This window comes from Artibeus jamaicensis, unplaced genomic scaffold (genome assembly GCF_021234435.1).
Source record: "Artibeus jamaicensis isolate MK-2021 breed Jamaican fruit bat unplaced genomic scaffold, CSHL_Jam_final contig_384, whole genome shotgun sequence".
NCBI classification, from domain to species: Eukaryota; Metazoa; Chordata; class Mammalia; order Chiroptera; family Phyllostomidae; genus Artibeus; species Artibeus jamaicensis.
Genome location: NW_026521810.1, coordinates 4,409,775 through 4,427,595, shown reverse-complemented (window position 1 = coordinate 4,427,595; position 17,821 = coordinate 4,409,775). Strand labels below are relative to the sequence as shown.

Here is a 17,821-nt window from a genome sequence, read left to right as displayed (position 1 = left end):
CAGCCATCGTCATAGTCAATGGGCAAAAACTAAAAGCTTTCCCACTAATATTAGGAAAAAGACAAGGATGCCTACTTTCACCACTCCTATTCAACATAGTACTGGAAGTCTTAGCGACAGCAATCAGACAAGAAAAAGAAATAAAAGGCATCCAAATTGGAAAGGAGGAGGTAAGACTGTCATTGTTTGCAGATGACATGATAGCATACATAGAAAACTCTGTAGACTCCACCAAAAAACTACTTGACATAATAAATGAATTTGGCAAAACAGCCAGATACAAAGTCAATATTCAGGAATCAAAGGCAATTTTGTACAGCAACAATGAGATATCAGAAACAGAAATCAGGAAAAAATCCTATTTTGATATAGCAAAAACAAAAAAAAAGTATGTAGGGATAAACCTAGCAAAGGAAGTAAAAGACCTGTACTTAAAAAAATACACAGCACTAAATAAAGAAATTAAGAAAGACAAAAACAAATGAAGCTTGTACTCTTTTCATAGATTGGAATAATTAACATCATCAAAATGCCTATACTACCATAAGCAATTCATAGATTCAACACAATCCCCATTCAGTTACTAATAACATATTTTACAGATATAGAACAAACATTTCAAAAATTTATATGGAACCCTAAATGACCCCAAACAGCCACAGCAATTCTGAGAAAGAACAAAGTAGGAGGGATCACAATGCCTGATATCAAACTGTATTACAATTCCACTGTAATAAAAAAAAGTCTAGTACTATCATAAGAACCAATATATAGATAAATGGATGAGAATAGAGAGCTCAAAAATGAACCCAAGTCTCTATCATCAATTAATATTTGATAAAGGGGGCAGAACCATAAAATGGAGTAAAAATTGAACTCTTCAACAAATGGTGTTGGGAGGTCTGGACAGCTACATGCAAAAAAAATGAAACTAGACCAACAAGTTACACCATACACAAAAATAAACTCATGATGGATAAAAGACTTAAATATAAGTCATGGCACCATAAAAGTTCTAGAGGAAAACATAGGGAAGAAAAAATCAGATATTCCACCCGGCAATAGTTTTACTGATATATCCCCTAGAGCAAAATACATAAAGGAAAGAATAAACAAGTGGGACTTCAACAAAATAAAAAGCTTTTACACAATTAAAGAAAACATCAGCAAAATGAAAAGGGAATAAACAATATAGGAAAATATGTTTGCAAATGATACCTTGGAAAAGGGTTTGATTTCCAAAATATATAAAGAACTCACATGAGTCCACTTCAGGAAGACAAAAAACCTAATTAAAAAATGGGCAAAAGACCTGAACAGACACTTCTCCAAGAAGGACATACAGAGGGCCCAGAGATATATAAAAGAATGCTCCGCATTACTAGCGATCAGAGAGATGGACATTAAAACCCCAGTGTGATACCACTTCACACCTGTCAGAATGGTCATCATAAACAAATCATCAAACAATAAGTGCTGGTAAGGTTGTGGAGAAAATGGAACCCTAGCACATTGTTGGTGGTCATGCAGACTGGTGAAGCCACTGTGAAAAACAGTATGGAATTTCTTCAGAAAACTAAAAATGAAACTGACTTTTGACCCAGCAATTTCACTGCTGGGACTCTATCTTGATGATACTGAAACACCAATTCAAAAGAACTTATGCACTCCAATCTTCATAACAGCACAATTTACAATAGCCAAGTGCTGGAAGCAACCCAAGTGCCCACCTGTTAATGAGTGGATCAAAAAACAGTGGTATATTCATACAATGGAATAGTACATAGCAGAAAGAAAGAAGGATCTCCTAACCTTTGAAACAGCATGGATGGATCTGGAGATCATTATGATAAGTGAAATAAGCCAAGGGGTGAAAGACAAATATCATATGATCTCATTTATAAGCAGAGCCTAGTCAACAAAACACACAATCAAGCAAAATATAACCAGAGACAGTGACATTAAGAACAAACTGACAGTAATCAGAGGGGAGGTCGGAGGAGATAACAGGGGGAAGAGTTGTCAGGAACATGCATAAAGGACACATGAACAAAGCCAAAAGGGGGTAGGATCAATGTTGGTAGGCAGGGATGGCTGGGGTACAGGGAATGGTGGAGGAAACATGGAGACAACTGTACTTAAAGAAAAATAAAGAATATATAAATACGGAGTTATAAACTGTAATTAGGAGCCTTGAGTACTTACTTCTTTTTAGGTGGAGAAAGAGGTTGCAAGAGACATGAAAGGGATAGAGTGTTAGAGGTAAATGGCAAGGGTGAGTTGCTTTGGGTATTCATAAAGGAGAGAACTTCAGGTTAGAAGTAAAATTGGTTTTCTAAGGTGTAAAATAAGTGTGCATACATGGCAGTTATTGAGAAAGGCTAAGATCAATTCATGAAGAGGTCTTGAAAAGTTTATTAAAACAGTTTAGATTTTAAATCAATGGTTGTTACTCAGGGTAGGTATTATCATTGAGGGTTTCAAACAATGAGAATTTGTATTTAGTAGCTTGAGAATAGGACATCCTCGCTTTTAAATATCCCCAGAAATAAGTGTGTCATATGTCTTGGCTGGGGACCAGGGTAGTGCGTGGGCTCTGCAAGTAAAATCTTGGATCACAGTTGCACTTGAGGAAGATCATTCTTCATTTTAGAACACATATTCTCAACTCTGGCTGTACACTAGAACATACCAATGCCCAGGGACCACCCCAGACTAACTACACAGCAACCTCCTTTTGGTGGAACTGAAATATTTGTGTATCTAAAAATCTTCTCTGGTAATGACATTAGCAATGAGAACTTTGCGATAGAATAGAATAAGTTTGGAACATGAAGCAGAGAAACCAGATAAAGTTTGTTATTGCCAGGAAAGTTCAGGTGCTTTTATTAGGACACTCATGTTCTAACATCATTTTATTATGTCCTAATATTAACATTACTTATTTGTCAGACCAATAAGTAATGGTCTGTTCAAAGAGTACTCACTGTGTATACAAACATGTGAGATGTGGTTTTGCTTGTAGAGTTCTAAGGATAAATCCTGTTGACTCCTGTAATTTATCCCACTTTCTTATCAAAATATATAATTATCTCCTTCCCAGATTCAATAGGTAAAGAAAAACAAAAAGAATTTAATATAAATTCTAAAGATTCAGACAAAATGCAAGGCCCATAGTCAATGAGTATATCTCCCTTTATTCTAAAGTTAGAAAATTATGGTAATGTAGAACTATCATTTGCTGCATGCCCACAATTTTCAGGCTACTAAGGATGGAACATTTGCGGGGAATCAGCAAACAAAGTGTGTGATCAGGGACACATAGTGAAGTTTCTTTTACAAGAATTCCCACTCATTTTTCTGTGGCTGGTGGCTTTTTAAAGGGGGTTGGCCAACACAGATGTTACCTCTTACATATTCTATTCTATACTCCTAGTCTGGGGAGTCTTCTGGATTGTCCAAGTGAAAAGTTTGGAAGTTCATGAGAAAATATATGATGTAAAAAGTGGGCTTTCTAGCATATTCCTCTTCTCTTACTCTCACACTGAACCACTTTCAGGAGAAGCTGAACCCAGGGGTGTTAATTGACAGCCATCATCTGTCAATTTTTCTTCCTTTCCTCTGCTACTTTTGAGCAGGATAAAAGAGTCAAAGAAGAATCCAAAATGTCCTAGAGAAATAAGCAGTGGTAAAACTCAAAGCACAAGGGATGCTAGAGAAATAAAGCAAGACTTAATGTCACAGTGTTGTTAAAGGAGTGTTGTAGTAGGTTCCACACCAGAACAATAGTATTTGATTACTTTTATCAGGTTTTCATAGTTTTCAGCATGCAGCCCTTGCACATGTTTTTGAAGTTTATACTTATGCAGTTCATTTCTTTTGGAGTGATTGTAAGTTGCACTATTGCAACCTTGGTTTTCACATGCACATTGTTGTTGTATAGAAAATATAATTAATTTTTGTATGTTGAACTTGTATCCTGTGACTTCTCTAAAATTATTAGTTCTAAGAAATTTTTGTAGATTACTTGGATTTTTAGGTACTATCATGCAACCTCCAATGAGGACAATATTACTTTTCACTTTACAATCTATATTTCCAGTATTAATTAACTACTTAATTAATATTTTAATTGAATTCATTGTGGCAATGTGGGTTCACAAAACCGTACAGGTTTCAAGTGTACATCTCAACAAGACTCCATCTGCATACTACATCATACACCTATTTCCCCAAGCAAATTCTCTTTCCATCCCCATCTCCCCACTTTGCCCACCTCCACCTAACCCCAGCCACCTTTCTCTTTGGCTAACACTACTTCGTTATCTGTGTGTATGTGTTACATATCTATTTTTTTTAAATGGAGAAGCAAAATCTTTTAATTACTCAAACAGCTTCACCTGGAGGAATGTTCTGGGTCTTTAGACTGATGCGGCTCTGATGCCCTGGCGGCCTACACAGTCAAATCAAAATCTAAGCTTGTAAATGCCTCCAGATTACAAAATCAAAACCAAAGGGCAAACAGTGGCCAACAGCCAACTAGGCTTTAAGCTGTAGCCAACCAAATTATTTTCATTCTTTGCTTCTGAACTTTCTCTGTATAAGTTTTTACCCTCACTTCTTTTTTAATTAATTTTATTTAATTATTTTTCAAGTACAGTTTTTTTGTCTATTTTTCTCATCCCAGCCTCCCTCGCCCCTTGCTCCCCACCTCCCTCCCATTTCCACCCCCCTTAGTTCTCGTCCCTGTGTCCTTCCTATTTGTTCCTCCAAATCCCTCCCTCTTTTTCCCCTTAACTTCCCTTCCTTCTCCCTACATATCTATTTTTTTTTGCTTAATCCCTTAACCTTATTTCATTAAGCCCCCCAAATCCCTCTCTTCCTTCATAGCCACCAATCTGTTCCATGTATCCATGCCTCTGTTTCTATTTTGCTCATTAGATTTCACTTACAAGTGAGATTATATGGCATTTGTCTTTCTCTGCTGGCTTATTTCACTTAGTATAATAATCTCCAGGTCCATCTATGCTGTCGCAAAAGGTAAGATTTCCTTTTATATGGCTGAGTGGTATTCTATTGTATAAATGTACTTATCATACCATAGATTTTTTATCTACTCATCTACTGATGGGTATTTGAGCTGTTTCCAGATCTTGGCTATTGTAAATAACACTGGAATAAACATAGAGGTGCATCCCCTTCTTTTGAATTACTGGTGGTGTTTTGGGCTTCTTCAGATACATTCCCAGAAGTGGGAATATATTTCTAGTAGTAGTAGTAGTAGTAGTAGTAGTAGTAGTAGTAGTATTGCTTTATTAAAGTGTCTAAAATTTCTAATTTTCTATTGCATAAGAGTGGTAAATATGTACATTTTGGTCCCTGTTTCTGATTTGAAAAAGACAGTATTCCATTAAGTATGCTGTTAGCTGTACATTTTGTTTTAGCTGTTCTTTATTAAGTTGAGGATATTTCCTCTATTATTAATTTGATGAGAGTTTTTATCATGAATGGGTGTTGGATTTTGTCAAGTACTTTTTCTGTATCAGCTTATATGTCATATAAATTTTCTTTTCTTGCCTATTAATATGGTGGATTACATTGATTGATTCCTAATGTTGAACCAGCCTTGTATACCTAGAATAAATCCTACTTAGTCATGGTGTAAAATTCATCTTATGCCATGTTAAATTGGTCTTGTTGATATTTTCTTGAGAACTTTTTCATCTAATTTATAGGGATGTTAGTCTGTAATTTTCATTTTTGCTCTTTTTCTAGTTTCAGTATCAGCAGAATGCTGACTTCATAAAGTGGGTTAAAAACTGTTACCTCTAATTTGGCTTTTGGGAAGAAAATGTTAATTTATTTTTAAATATTTAGTAGGATTCTCTAGTGAAACCATCTGGAGTTTGAAATTTCATTTAAGAGATTTTAAATTATAAGTCAAGTTGCTTTAATTATATAACTATTCAGGTTATTTTATTTATTCTTGAGTTTTGGTTGTTTGTGGTTTCTAAAGAACTAGTCCATTTTTTCTGGTTGTCAAGTACATAAATATAAAATTATTTACATTTCCTTATAATTATTTTAATAGCTGCAAAATATGTAGTGGTATTGACTGCTTAATTCCTGATATTAGCGATTTTTGTTTTCTCTTTTTAATCTTTGTCAGTTTTGTTGGAGTTCCAGAAAGTTCATTATTTTCGAAGAACCAAATACCTTTTTCATTGACTATTTTTGTTGTTTTCCGGTTTTCAATTTCATTGATTTCTGCTCTTATCTATATTATTCCTTTTCTTGTGCTTGTTTTTGGGTTTAAGTTGCACCAGTTTTTCTAGTTTCCTGAAGTAGGAGCTTAGATTATTGATTGAGAACTTTCCTATCCTCCACTATAACAATTTCCCTATCAGCACTGTAGCTATATTCCATATATTTTGATATATCATATTTCCATTTTCATTCACTTCTAAGTATTTCTTGACTTCTTTTGAGACAATAAAGCTTCTCAGGCTGGCTTATTTGTTTTGGTGGTATCCCCTTGTGACAAGCCCAGCCACTTCTTATCACTTAGCTGGAGACCCTCAGCTGCCAAATGCTTCTCACCTGCAGAGTGCAGTCTCAGGCTCAGTGGGATGGGGGAGAAGAGTACTTCTAGCTGTCGACTATAAGCAGGATCCACAACCAGTCTCTCTTGCTTGTGCTGCTCAGCTGACCTGATATTGTTGGTGGGACTCCAGTTCAATTCTTTAGAGGAGTGAACTTTCCTAAACCTTCTTCTGTTGTTAAGTTGGGAGATACCAGTGTTGGTTTTACTTCTGCTTTGTGGTGAGTAGTCTTAGGATGCCCTGCTGCCAAGATTTTTTCCTAGTCCCATGATCTGTAATAAGTTCTCCTTTCTCTTTCCACCTTTGGAGGTTTTGCTTGGATGCTTCATCAGCTATTTCCAGGGATTATAGTTGTACTTAGATGCAGAAGAGCCAGGAGGAATGATTCTACTCCACCCTGTTTAAACAAGAAGTTAAATAAGTTAAGTAGCTTTTTAAAAGTTGTTAGTTGTTTTTCATATCCACTTAGCAGATAAGTTAGCAAAAATGTCATTTGAGCTGTGGGAACAATGCTAAATGTGATGATAAATATTATCATCACAAGTCTTGTAATGTCAGTCAGCTATGAGACAATGTGTGCAACAATAATTCTTCCGTCAAAGCAAGCCCAATGGGCATTAAGAACCACACAAAATGCATTTGAATAAAGGGACAGGGATAAAAATCTGCTCTTACTAAAGGATGATTCAGCCAAAAAGAAGGTAGATTTCCTTATCTTAATGACTCCTGCAACCCATAACTGCAGGCCTTACTTTTGAGTTCGAAGGGACACTCTCCAAGAGATAATGTGCCTTGGCCAGTGCAGCATCATCCTTCACATCAACAATCTTGATTTTTCATGTCACAGTTTTCAAGTGGTTCAGATATATACCATTTTATGACTAGGGCAGGGAAAATATTTCAGTTTCATATAAATCACCAAAGGACCTTTGATTACTCAATAGCATGCCAAATTGCAGAACTTTGTTGCTCTGGCTGAGTGATGCAGTTGGTTAGAGCATTCTCCCATACACCAAAAGGTTGTAGGTTTGATCTCTGGTCTGAGCATGTCTAGGAGGCATCTGATCCATGTTTCTCTCCCACATCAATATTTTTTTCTCTCTCTCCCTTTTTTTTCTTTCTAAAACCAATAAACATATATCCCTGTGAAAGAGTTAAAAAATACAAAACTTTGTTCTTTTGTTTTGAGCACCTTTAAGGTTTAATTGGAACATAGAGTGATTTATTCAGATCAATTAAATGGTAAAAATTTATTACACACCAGGATATATTTGGGGAAAATACCTTGAGTGATTTTGCTTAATTTTGTATCATATCAACTCATAGATCCATGCTTCTAATATGCTAAAATGATTATTAAGATTCCATGTTAGGCACATTGGTGATTCAAATAAAGAAAGAAAATCTCACTCTCAGGACTAAGCTCTACTTCAAGTGATTTTACTAACATTCCTAAAACAGAGCCTATAATGCAGAACATCATGTAATCAAGTATCAGTGTTGGGGAGAAAAATGACAGCAGGGGCTTAGAAGAGAGGGTGATCACTGTGGATTGGGTTGATATGAGAAAGTTTCTGGAAGGTTGTAGATTCTGCAAAATTATGACAGGATGAGAGGAAGGTAGCATTGTGAAGAAAGGCCTGAATTTTCATATAGACAAATGGTATATTGAGGCCAGACTCTCAGCCAGTTCTGCTTGAAGAGTGGATTTTTTGCAGATAAGAGTTTAGCTGAGGCCAGATTCTGAAGACTGGAATATCAGGCTGAGGATATAATTGTTTTCTAAGAATCTGAGGACTTTGAGATTTTTTGAAGTGAGGAATAGTGTAAGTAAATACAGGGATAGTGAACATCAGTTTGTAAAGCGTGGCTGATATCTGTGGAATGGTTAGGACGCAATGAGGATGATGGTATTGAGGTAGAGGAAGAGGGGGCCTAGAAAGGACCACTGTGAAATTTGGAACAATATATTTTTGAAGAATAAATTTGCTTTGTAAGTGAAAGACTATGTTAAAAAGTAAAAACACACACAAAATGTACATGCACATGAGTGAATATTTTAATAGAATGTTAATTAGTATTTTGTGTTCAGTATCAATATTCACACTAATAATAATATTATCTACACCTGAATTGTAAAAGTAAATAATATTAAGATTAGTGGTTAGACTATCACCTTGCTATTTGACTCTGCTTGATATCAAGCTTTAGAAGGTTTGACTGAATGTGTGGGATGAGAAAGAGAAAAAACAAAGATAACATAAAACTGTCTACCCTAGTTGATAGGGAGAACAATAACAACTGCATTAATTTTAATTTTAAAAATTTTATATAGTTTTAGATTCATAAAATGAGTTTATATCTTATACTAATATAAATAATGTACATTACAAATCAAAAAGCATAGATAGTCTTCTCACATATAAGATGGTTAACCATATATTAGCAGTGTGAGAGAAAAACAGATAAAGTGATGGAATTGTAGGATAACTGAAAGCAGGCATTATAGCCCAACAGTGAGGTCATCTCTCTAACTAGTATAATGTTTTTTATTGAAATAATTGTTACCTTAATGTGATTTCTAAATATCAATAATACTATGCAGTCACACATAAGTTATGACTCAAGTCTGACCTGTTTTAGATTCTGAAAGAAACTCAAATGTAGTACAACACAGTATAATATAATAATTACATTTTAAAGTCATCATATTGTTCTAGTGATAATTTTCTGTCCAATGGCATAAGCTATATCATTTTTTGGTGTGTATTCGTGTGTAATGCCAGTAACAAAATAGTAAGGTAGACATTAATAAATATTTCTTAAATGGAAATACATTAATGAAAGAATACATGACTAACTACTGTCTATTTCTTTTTCAGAGAAACTGATATAGGAAGAGAAGTGAAGCAAAGGAGACAATCCATGGAAATGGGTATGGAAAGTCAACTCATTGTCAGTCTGTGCTTAACTCAGATTTTCCCATCAGTTTTGCACATTCCCTGAAATAATCTTTCATTCTTACTATATCGTTGAAATAAAATACACAAAAATAAATATGAAAGTAAAATCATAAACCTCACTTTTTGGAATGTATATGTGTATCTCATTTAAACTCAGTTGAGCACTATTACTCAATAGACAAAGCCCAATATCCATGAGCTTTAAATGGTGCAGCTCTAGGTAACTCCCCTGCAATTTCTATGAACAATAAATTATGAATGTGCATTTAAAGTAAATGATGAGATGCGAAATTATAATTATAATGTCTTTCTAAGTGAAAGCGGCCAACTTGCTGACATCAAAATTGCACTTTTCATAACATAAAGTTGATGCAGTTCCTAAAGCCCACCACTATGCTATTATAATCATTTGCCTCTTTGAAATGAAGAATTTATTCCATCTCTTAAAAGTAGTCATAGGCTGAGAAGTTACTGCTGTGGTCTCCTACCTCTTTGCCTCTGAAACTCTGGTTGCCCACCACTTCACTGGCAGGCACATTGATGTGGAGAGGAATATGAATAAAAGGATCAAAATCAAGCTGAGGTTATGGTGTTGCAAAGTGAGTAGGGCACTGAGTGATTCAGTGGTCAAGGTAGCGTCCTCTTATGGTTAACTTTGGGCTTTTTAAAGTTCATTTATATGCAGTGCTCAAATCACATGTGATCTTTGGTTTATGAACCCATGAGTTGTTTTTTTAAAATAAGATTTTAATAAAATCTCTTCTGATTTTTACATAAAATCCGAAGAGAAAACACAGAAGAGAAACATGTGAAGTGTAACCCCTTTCATCATTTCTTGACTAACCACAAATACCCATTTAATGTTGAAAAATCATTGATAACTGTTTGGGAAATCCATGGTCTGGTCTTAAAATGACACCTAAGCTTGCATACGCTTAGATTTCCTAGTACTTGCCCACCTTGATGGCATGAGCACCACTTCTCTACCTGGAAATAGAGAAATAATTTTTAAAATATAGCTTCTGCTTTTTAAGAACTAGCTGCCTCGTTACTGTACAAAGATGGTGTTAAGATAACAAATATTGTTATAGAGTAAAGACAAGAGACCAGAGTTTATTCTCTGGTTTATTCAACCAGAGACCATGAAGTACAAAATTCCAGGAAGGTCAGTAACTCTTAGAACATTCCACAGGCAGGTTAAATTTATGCTGGTCCTTGACCAGAAAATATAGTTACAATAGAGGAGTTGGAAAGAGAAGAGGCAGAATAATTAGTCCAGGGACAGATGGGTCTGGTAATATCATATTGTGCATTCCAGAGTAAAAGTGATGGGACCTCTAGCAGACATTGCTCTTTTTTGCTCTATAACCCTTTGGTCCGAATCTGAGCTTACTGCAATTTAGAAGCACATTTGCTATGCTCAGGACAGCATTCTACCTAGGTATCCATGTCTTTCTTCTTCTCTGCCTGAGGATCTTTTCTTGTGTCACAGGCAGTTGCTCATAGAGTAGTCAAGGAGTATCAAATATACTGCCCGTAGGATAACCCTCGGCCAATTAGAAATTGAAATCAATGGATCAATGCTCCAGCTTCATCACCTTTCATTTGAGCAGTTCCTGAGAAGGTCCTCACAAGGGAAATGTATAGTGTCATAAACAAAATAATGACTCCCCAAAATAACCACATTTAATTATCCAAATTTGTAACTATGTCACTTTAGGTGGCATAAGAGACTTTTCAGGTGTTATTAAGTCAAGGATTTTGAGATGGAGAGGCTATCTTGGATTATCTGGGTGGGCCCAATGTAATCACCAGGATCCTAAGAAAAAGAAGAAGACAAGAACATTAGAGTCAAAGAGATGTGAAGATGTTACATTGTTGGTTTGAACTTGGAAGAAGAGGCCACAAGCCAAGGGCAGCAAGTTACCTTAAGTTGGAAAAGGCAAATAGATTCTCCTCAAGAGACCCCAAAAGGAATGCAGCCTGGCCAACACCTTGCCTTTCCAGTGCCTTGTCACCTTACATTTTGAGTTACTAAAATAACCTAACTGATCTCTTAATTCAGCATTTCTCTCTGTTTCAATCCTGCCTACATGCACATGTACAGTAGCAATGCCATGTCTCTACTAGTTTGGATGTCAGCACCAAGCTGACAGAACAAGCTGAAACTCATCACAGAAACCCTCATTCTTGTGACATTGGTATCACCTAATAGAATTGTCTTATAAATGAGGCACAGGTTCTGCATCTAATTATTTATTTGTATATTCTGGAGTTTTTAAACATTGATATGTAAAAGATTTCCTAAAACCCTAGAGAGTATGTTAAAACTGTGTATTATCAATACTTATCACTATGTTAGATTGATTACATTGCCAGCCCTAATTAATAACCTTTCTATATCCAAACCTTTTCATTGTGACCTTATAGTTAATCTTATCAAAAGGGAGCAGCTGTTAGATGCTGTTTCTCACATCTGTTTCTCACATTGTGAATTTCTAATTTTTATAATTCTCAAAGATTCTGATTCCATAAGTAAATATAGGGCAAAGCACCTGGAAACTTATTGTTTGCAGGTGATCCTATTTCTAGATAGTCTATAGACTGAACTTGACCATGAGCTTGGAAAGCAATGAGAGGTTATAGTAAAGATATTACTATAATGACCCATAACTGAGTCAGGTCTCACAATGCAGAATGTGCAGGTGCATGTGCACCACACACCTGGAGAAGCCATTTGAACCAGTTAACCAACACGGTGTTGAAGAGAAGTTATTTTGTCCTAGGAATATGACTAATAGAGCCATAGCTATTGATTTATAGACAAAATTATAATTTATTATTTTTGGTATGATAGCCCTTAAGCAAAGGCTTACTTGGAAGTCCATATGGAAAGCAAATAAATGTGGTAGAAAAGGATAGCTGTGCACCCCATGTGCTCTGTTTCCTTTTCCAACCCTGCATTCCTTTAGGGTCACTGAGGGGTCTTTGTGGGCCAGAGTTAGAAAATCATAGACTTGCTGGATGTGTCGGTCTGCTATGCAAGGCCTGTGTAGTTTGGTTTCATTGGTTCTGTTATTCTCTGCTGCATAAAAACCGCCACTAACCTAGTGGCCTAAAACAATGACTCCTTCATTGTTCTCATGGAACCTGTGTGTCAGGAACTGAGGCTTTGCAGAGTAGCAATGTCATGTCTCTACTATTTTGAATGTTTGATGCCTCAGCTGGGAAGATTAAAAATGTCTGTGGCTGAAATCCTCTGGAAAGTTCTTTATTCCCATGTCTGATACCTGGACTGGGACAAATTGAAGGCTAGGCTCATCTGGAGAGTGGTGATTAGAACATTTTCGTGTTGATTTTCCATTTAGTTTAGACTGTTTCTCAACTAAGTAGCTGGGTTCCAAAATGGGATGTTGTGATAGGGATTATGTAGACAGCAAGTATTTAAGGAAATCCAGACAGAAAGTGTATGCACTTTCAGGAATTAGCCTGAAAGCCTCGCATCCCCACCTCTACTGCATTTTATAAATTAAGGCAGTCACCAAAGATTCACACAAGTTGCATAGGATGATACATAGATTGCATTCATTGTTTAGTAATAGGGCAATTGATATTTTATTGTGGGATGGGAGATGATGCTGCCATCTTCAGGATACAATATCTTCTATGCTCTACCCTTGGACAAAACAATCCATACATGTACAAAAGTCCATACACATACAAAAGTCCATACACAAACCCCTCCTGAATACCCTCAGAGTCTTACTCCATTATAAATTCAGCTTAAAGGACAGGACCTCATCAACTAGGTTAGGTCCAGATGAAGGCAAAGCTCCCCAGGTCAGAGTTTTTAACTGAAATTCTTTGATAAAAGCTATCCATTCCCAATGGTGGGAGCAGCATTATAGATGAACACAGAGTATGAAAGGTACTATTGTACCCATCTCTTAATAAAAACTTACTATAGTCATCTTTTCAATTTGCAACCATTTATTTCTAATGTGAATTTTACATCATTTCCTAAATGTGCCATGCTTCTATAGGTTTCTTTGCCTTTGTTCACAAAATTCCTCCTACAATGATCTCCTTACTCTTCCTTGTCTATAAAATTTGTCTCTTTCAAAGTCCACCAAATACTTTCTATTTATAGAAATCTTGTTGTTCCAGCCTACAATGACCTCTTCATATTTTCAATCCCTGAGTGCCCACTATGGGCCATACTATACATAAAATATAAAAAAAAACCAGACATATGAAAAAAAGTGCAGACATAGACCTTACACCCTTGATAAAAATTAACTCACATTAGATCACAGAGCTGAATGTTAAATGCAAAACTATAAAATACCATGAAGATATAAAGAGAAAAATCTAGATAACTTTGGATTTGGTGATACTATTTCTTTTCTGTGAAAGATAACATCAAGACAAGAAGAGAAGCCACATACTGGGAGAAAATTATGTGCAAAAGATATCTATGATAAAAGGCTGTTCCCCAAAATGCACAATGAACTCAAAACTCAACTCTAAGAAGACAAACAACTTGATTAAAAAATAGACTAAGGACCTTAAGAGATACCTCACTAGAGAAGATAACAGGTAGCAAATAAGCATATTGCAAGATACTCCACATCATGTCATCAAGGAAGTGCAGATTAAAATGTAGCAAATACCACTATACACTAATTAGAATGGCCAAAATCTAGAACACACAACACTAAGTGCTGGTAAGAATGTGTAGCAACAGAACTCCCATGGCTGGATGGGAGTGAGGATGTGAACTGATACAGCCACTTTGGAAAACAGTTTGGTGATTTCTTACAAAACTAAATATATTTTTACCATATGACTCAGTAATCACATTCCTCAGTATTTACCCAAACTAGTTAAAAACTTATATTCACGAAAATACCTGCACATGGTTAAATAACCATTAGAATGTTGATTCAAAATTACCAGCACTTGGTGAATGAATAATATGTAGAGTGGGAAACCTACATAATGTAGTATAATTTAGGGCTAAATAAATGACTTATTAATTGCTAAAAGGGCATTATGGATTCTTAAATAAATATTACTAAGCAAAAGAGCCAATCTGTAAAGGCTGCATACTATATGATTCCAACTATATGACATTCTGAAAAGGTTTAACTGTGGAGACATTAAAAAGTCAGGTAACTGGTAGGAGTTGAGGGAGAGAATGCATGAATAGATGGGTAAAGAGGATTTTTAGGGCAGTGAAAATATTCTGTATGATCCATAATGATGCATAAATGTCATTTTACATTTGTTCAGATGCATAGAATGTACAACACCAAGAGCGAAAAGTAACGTAAAGCTGGACTTTTGGTAATTTTGATGTGTCAATTTGTAGGTTCATAATTTGTAACAAAGAGGACATGACAATAAAAAGATGGTTGAAGAAGGTGTGATATGAGATGGCACTGGAGTGGAGGTGGAACCATCAACACACAAACAATGGCTGTGTTGAAATATTTAAATTGGAGTGAGGTTAAGTGGCAGTGGTTGGCATAATGAGATTTGTCCTCTGAAAAGATTTTTCTTGGTTTTGGTATGTGGAGAACAGATTAGGTAGGGCCTGTTGTGGGTAGCAAAGTCATAGACCTTTGACTAGCTTAAACTAGGGGTTTGTGTTTGAAGCACTGATAATGATGAACAGAAAGATACCTCATCAGATGCTTAAGCCAACTATGCCTTTTAACATCTCATATTTTTGTGGTTTTGAGTCATCATTAATTCCATTAATGATGGTCATACAAGCATATTTGTTTTTTTCACTTAATCCATATGGTAAAACCCTTGAGGTTGAAAGTTGTAGCTATATATTTTTAAGTGACCAACACATTAGACGTTGTAGTAACTATTCAATACACATTTGAATGAAAGAATGAGTTGAATAAATGAATAACATGAGGATGTTTTTGTTTATAAGGATCCTTTTATAAGTTATCTTTCTAAAATATTAAAAGTATTCATTGAAATTTTCATATTGTAATTTGTTATACAAAGCAGAATTTGGGGTCACACCCAAAAGGGCCAGCGATATTTTGGAACCAAAAAGAGAGGTGTACAAATATTACCCCTTGTAGTCTATTCTCCAAAGGGGGAGTTGGTTTGCTGCAAATTTTTATGGAAACGATGGCCCAGGCCTTGAAGCAATCAATCCTGGTCTACCAACAGACTTGAACTCCAGCCTTTCTATAACACCACAGAAAGAGCTGTGCAGTTTAAAAGTACCGCAGCCCAAAGTCTGTCCATGATAGATCTCTGGGATCTGTCTTAAAATTAATCATCATAGTGACCTGCCTACCTGCTACTGGTATTACTACATGAACTTTGCCCAACTCACACTACTCTAGGAAGTCTGAAGTGGTACCACCTGGCTATTTGCCCTGATTGAATGGCAGTTAATGCCATGAGCTGTCTACCAGGCCAGGAAGCAATAATTGCCATATAGAATACAGTCAGCAGACTAAAGATCAAAGGGCTATCATGAGAAAAAAATTTTGAAGCAGAGTTATATTCATTGGCATAGCTGGGCACAGACTGCTCTTGGGAACAACTCTCATAAAGTCTTGAGCACTAAGCAAAATTTTCTAGTAGCTATCAAAGATCTTGAAGGCAGTCATCCTGGAGGGGTAAGACTCTAGTCAGGGAAAGGCTAAGCCAGCACCCCTTATAGAATTAAGAAAAAAATAAGATGTATAAATGACCCTTTTTGTGATATGAGAGGTACAATCAGGCTATAGATTGAATAGATGTTAAGGAGGGTCCAGACCATATGGATGGCAGAGAAGAGAATGACCCCAGAATGGCACTCTGTCCTTATAAGATTCAGATGATATAACATGATCTTAGAGACATGATACCTAGAACTTGTTAACTGACCATCTTTTGGAAAGACTAGAATCCTCAGGACAAACTTCAGAATCCTGACAGAAGCCTTAAATGTCCATCTATGGATGTCTTTGACCATAGTCAAAAATTAGGATAGTCAGAGATTCCTCAGTCAGCCTGGCAGTGGCTTCTGGGCATGCTCAGTGGGAAGGCCCGGTTAGAGTGGTGAGAGGCACAGGCACCAAGCTGTCTAACCAAGTGGTTTGCTGGGAAGATAGTCATGGTGGGAGCTGATACACAGCCTTAGGACCACAGCTGAATACACAGCTAGAAGGTTGACTTTCACAAGTACAGTCTACAAAAAGACCTGCTAGAGTAATTATTGCACCCCATGCAGGATATACTAATTATGGGTCTTGTGCTGCTCTTGCTTACAAATAAGTGGATCTATCTATTACTTTTGAAGTCAGGATGTTCTAGACTGAGGTGCTGGCAGGCTGAAGAAATTTCATCCTTGGGCCGTCTCATCATGTGTCCCTCTCCCAGTGTGCACTTTCCAGTGTGGATACACACACACACACACACACACACACACATATGACACTTCTGTATGACCTTCATATTGACCAAAAGACTTATGGAGAACTATGAACTATGAAAGACAGGAATGTTTGAATGTATGTCTCTGCAGACAGATGAAGATAAACACAGTATTGAAATGCATTTGCCTTATAAGGCTAAAGCCATGGAAAGCCATAAGGGTGAATTTACCATTATTCCTGCAGTGGTTGGACCGCTGAGTGACTCAAAAGAATAGAAATTTGGAAAACCCTTTAATAAATGTCTAGTGGATTCTAGTAATCTCTTTGTGGTTTCTTCTGATTTCTGCCATTGGGGTCAGAGGTTCCATTACAGTTACTATGGATAGTTTTTTGCATACAGTTCTTCTGCCTCCTTGGTTAGGTTTATTCCTAGGTACTTTATTTTTCTTTTTGCTATATCAAATGGGATATTTTTCCTGATTTCTGTTTTTGATATTTCATTGTTGCCGTACAAAATTGCCTTTGATTTCTGAATACTGACTTTGTATCTGGCTGTTTTGCCAAATTTATCTATTATGTCAAGTAGCTTTTTGGTAGAGTTTTCTATGTACACTATCATGTCATCTGCTAACAATGACAGTTTTACTTCCTCCTTTCTAATTTGGATACCTTTTATTTTTTTTTCTTGTCTGATTGCTGTGGCTAAGACTTCCAGTACTATGTTGAATAGGAGTGGTGAAACTGAGCATCCTTGTCTTTTTTGCAATCTTAATGGAAAAACTTTAAATTTTTGTCCATTGAGTATGATGTCGGCTGTAGGTCTCTCATATATGGCCTTTATTATGTTAAGAAATGC

General features: G+C 36.1%; 1 pseudogene; it reads left to right on the top strand.

The window, feature by feature from the left end:
• Positions 1–8,500: 8,500 nt before the first annotated feature.
• Positions 8,501–17,351, top strand: LOC119038540 (protein MEMO1-like; annotated as a pseudogene).
• Positions 17,352–17,821: the final 470 nt, after the last annotated feature.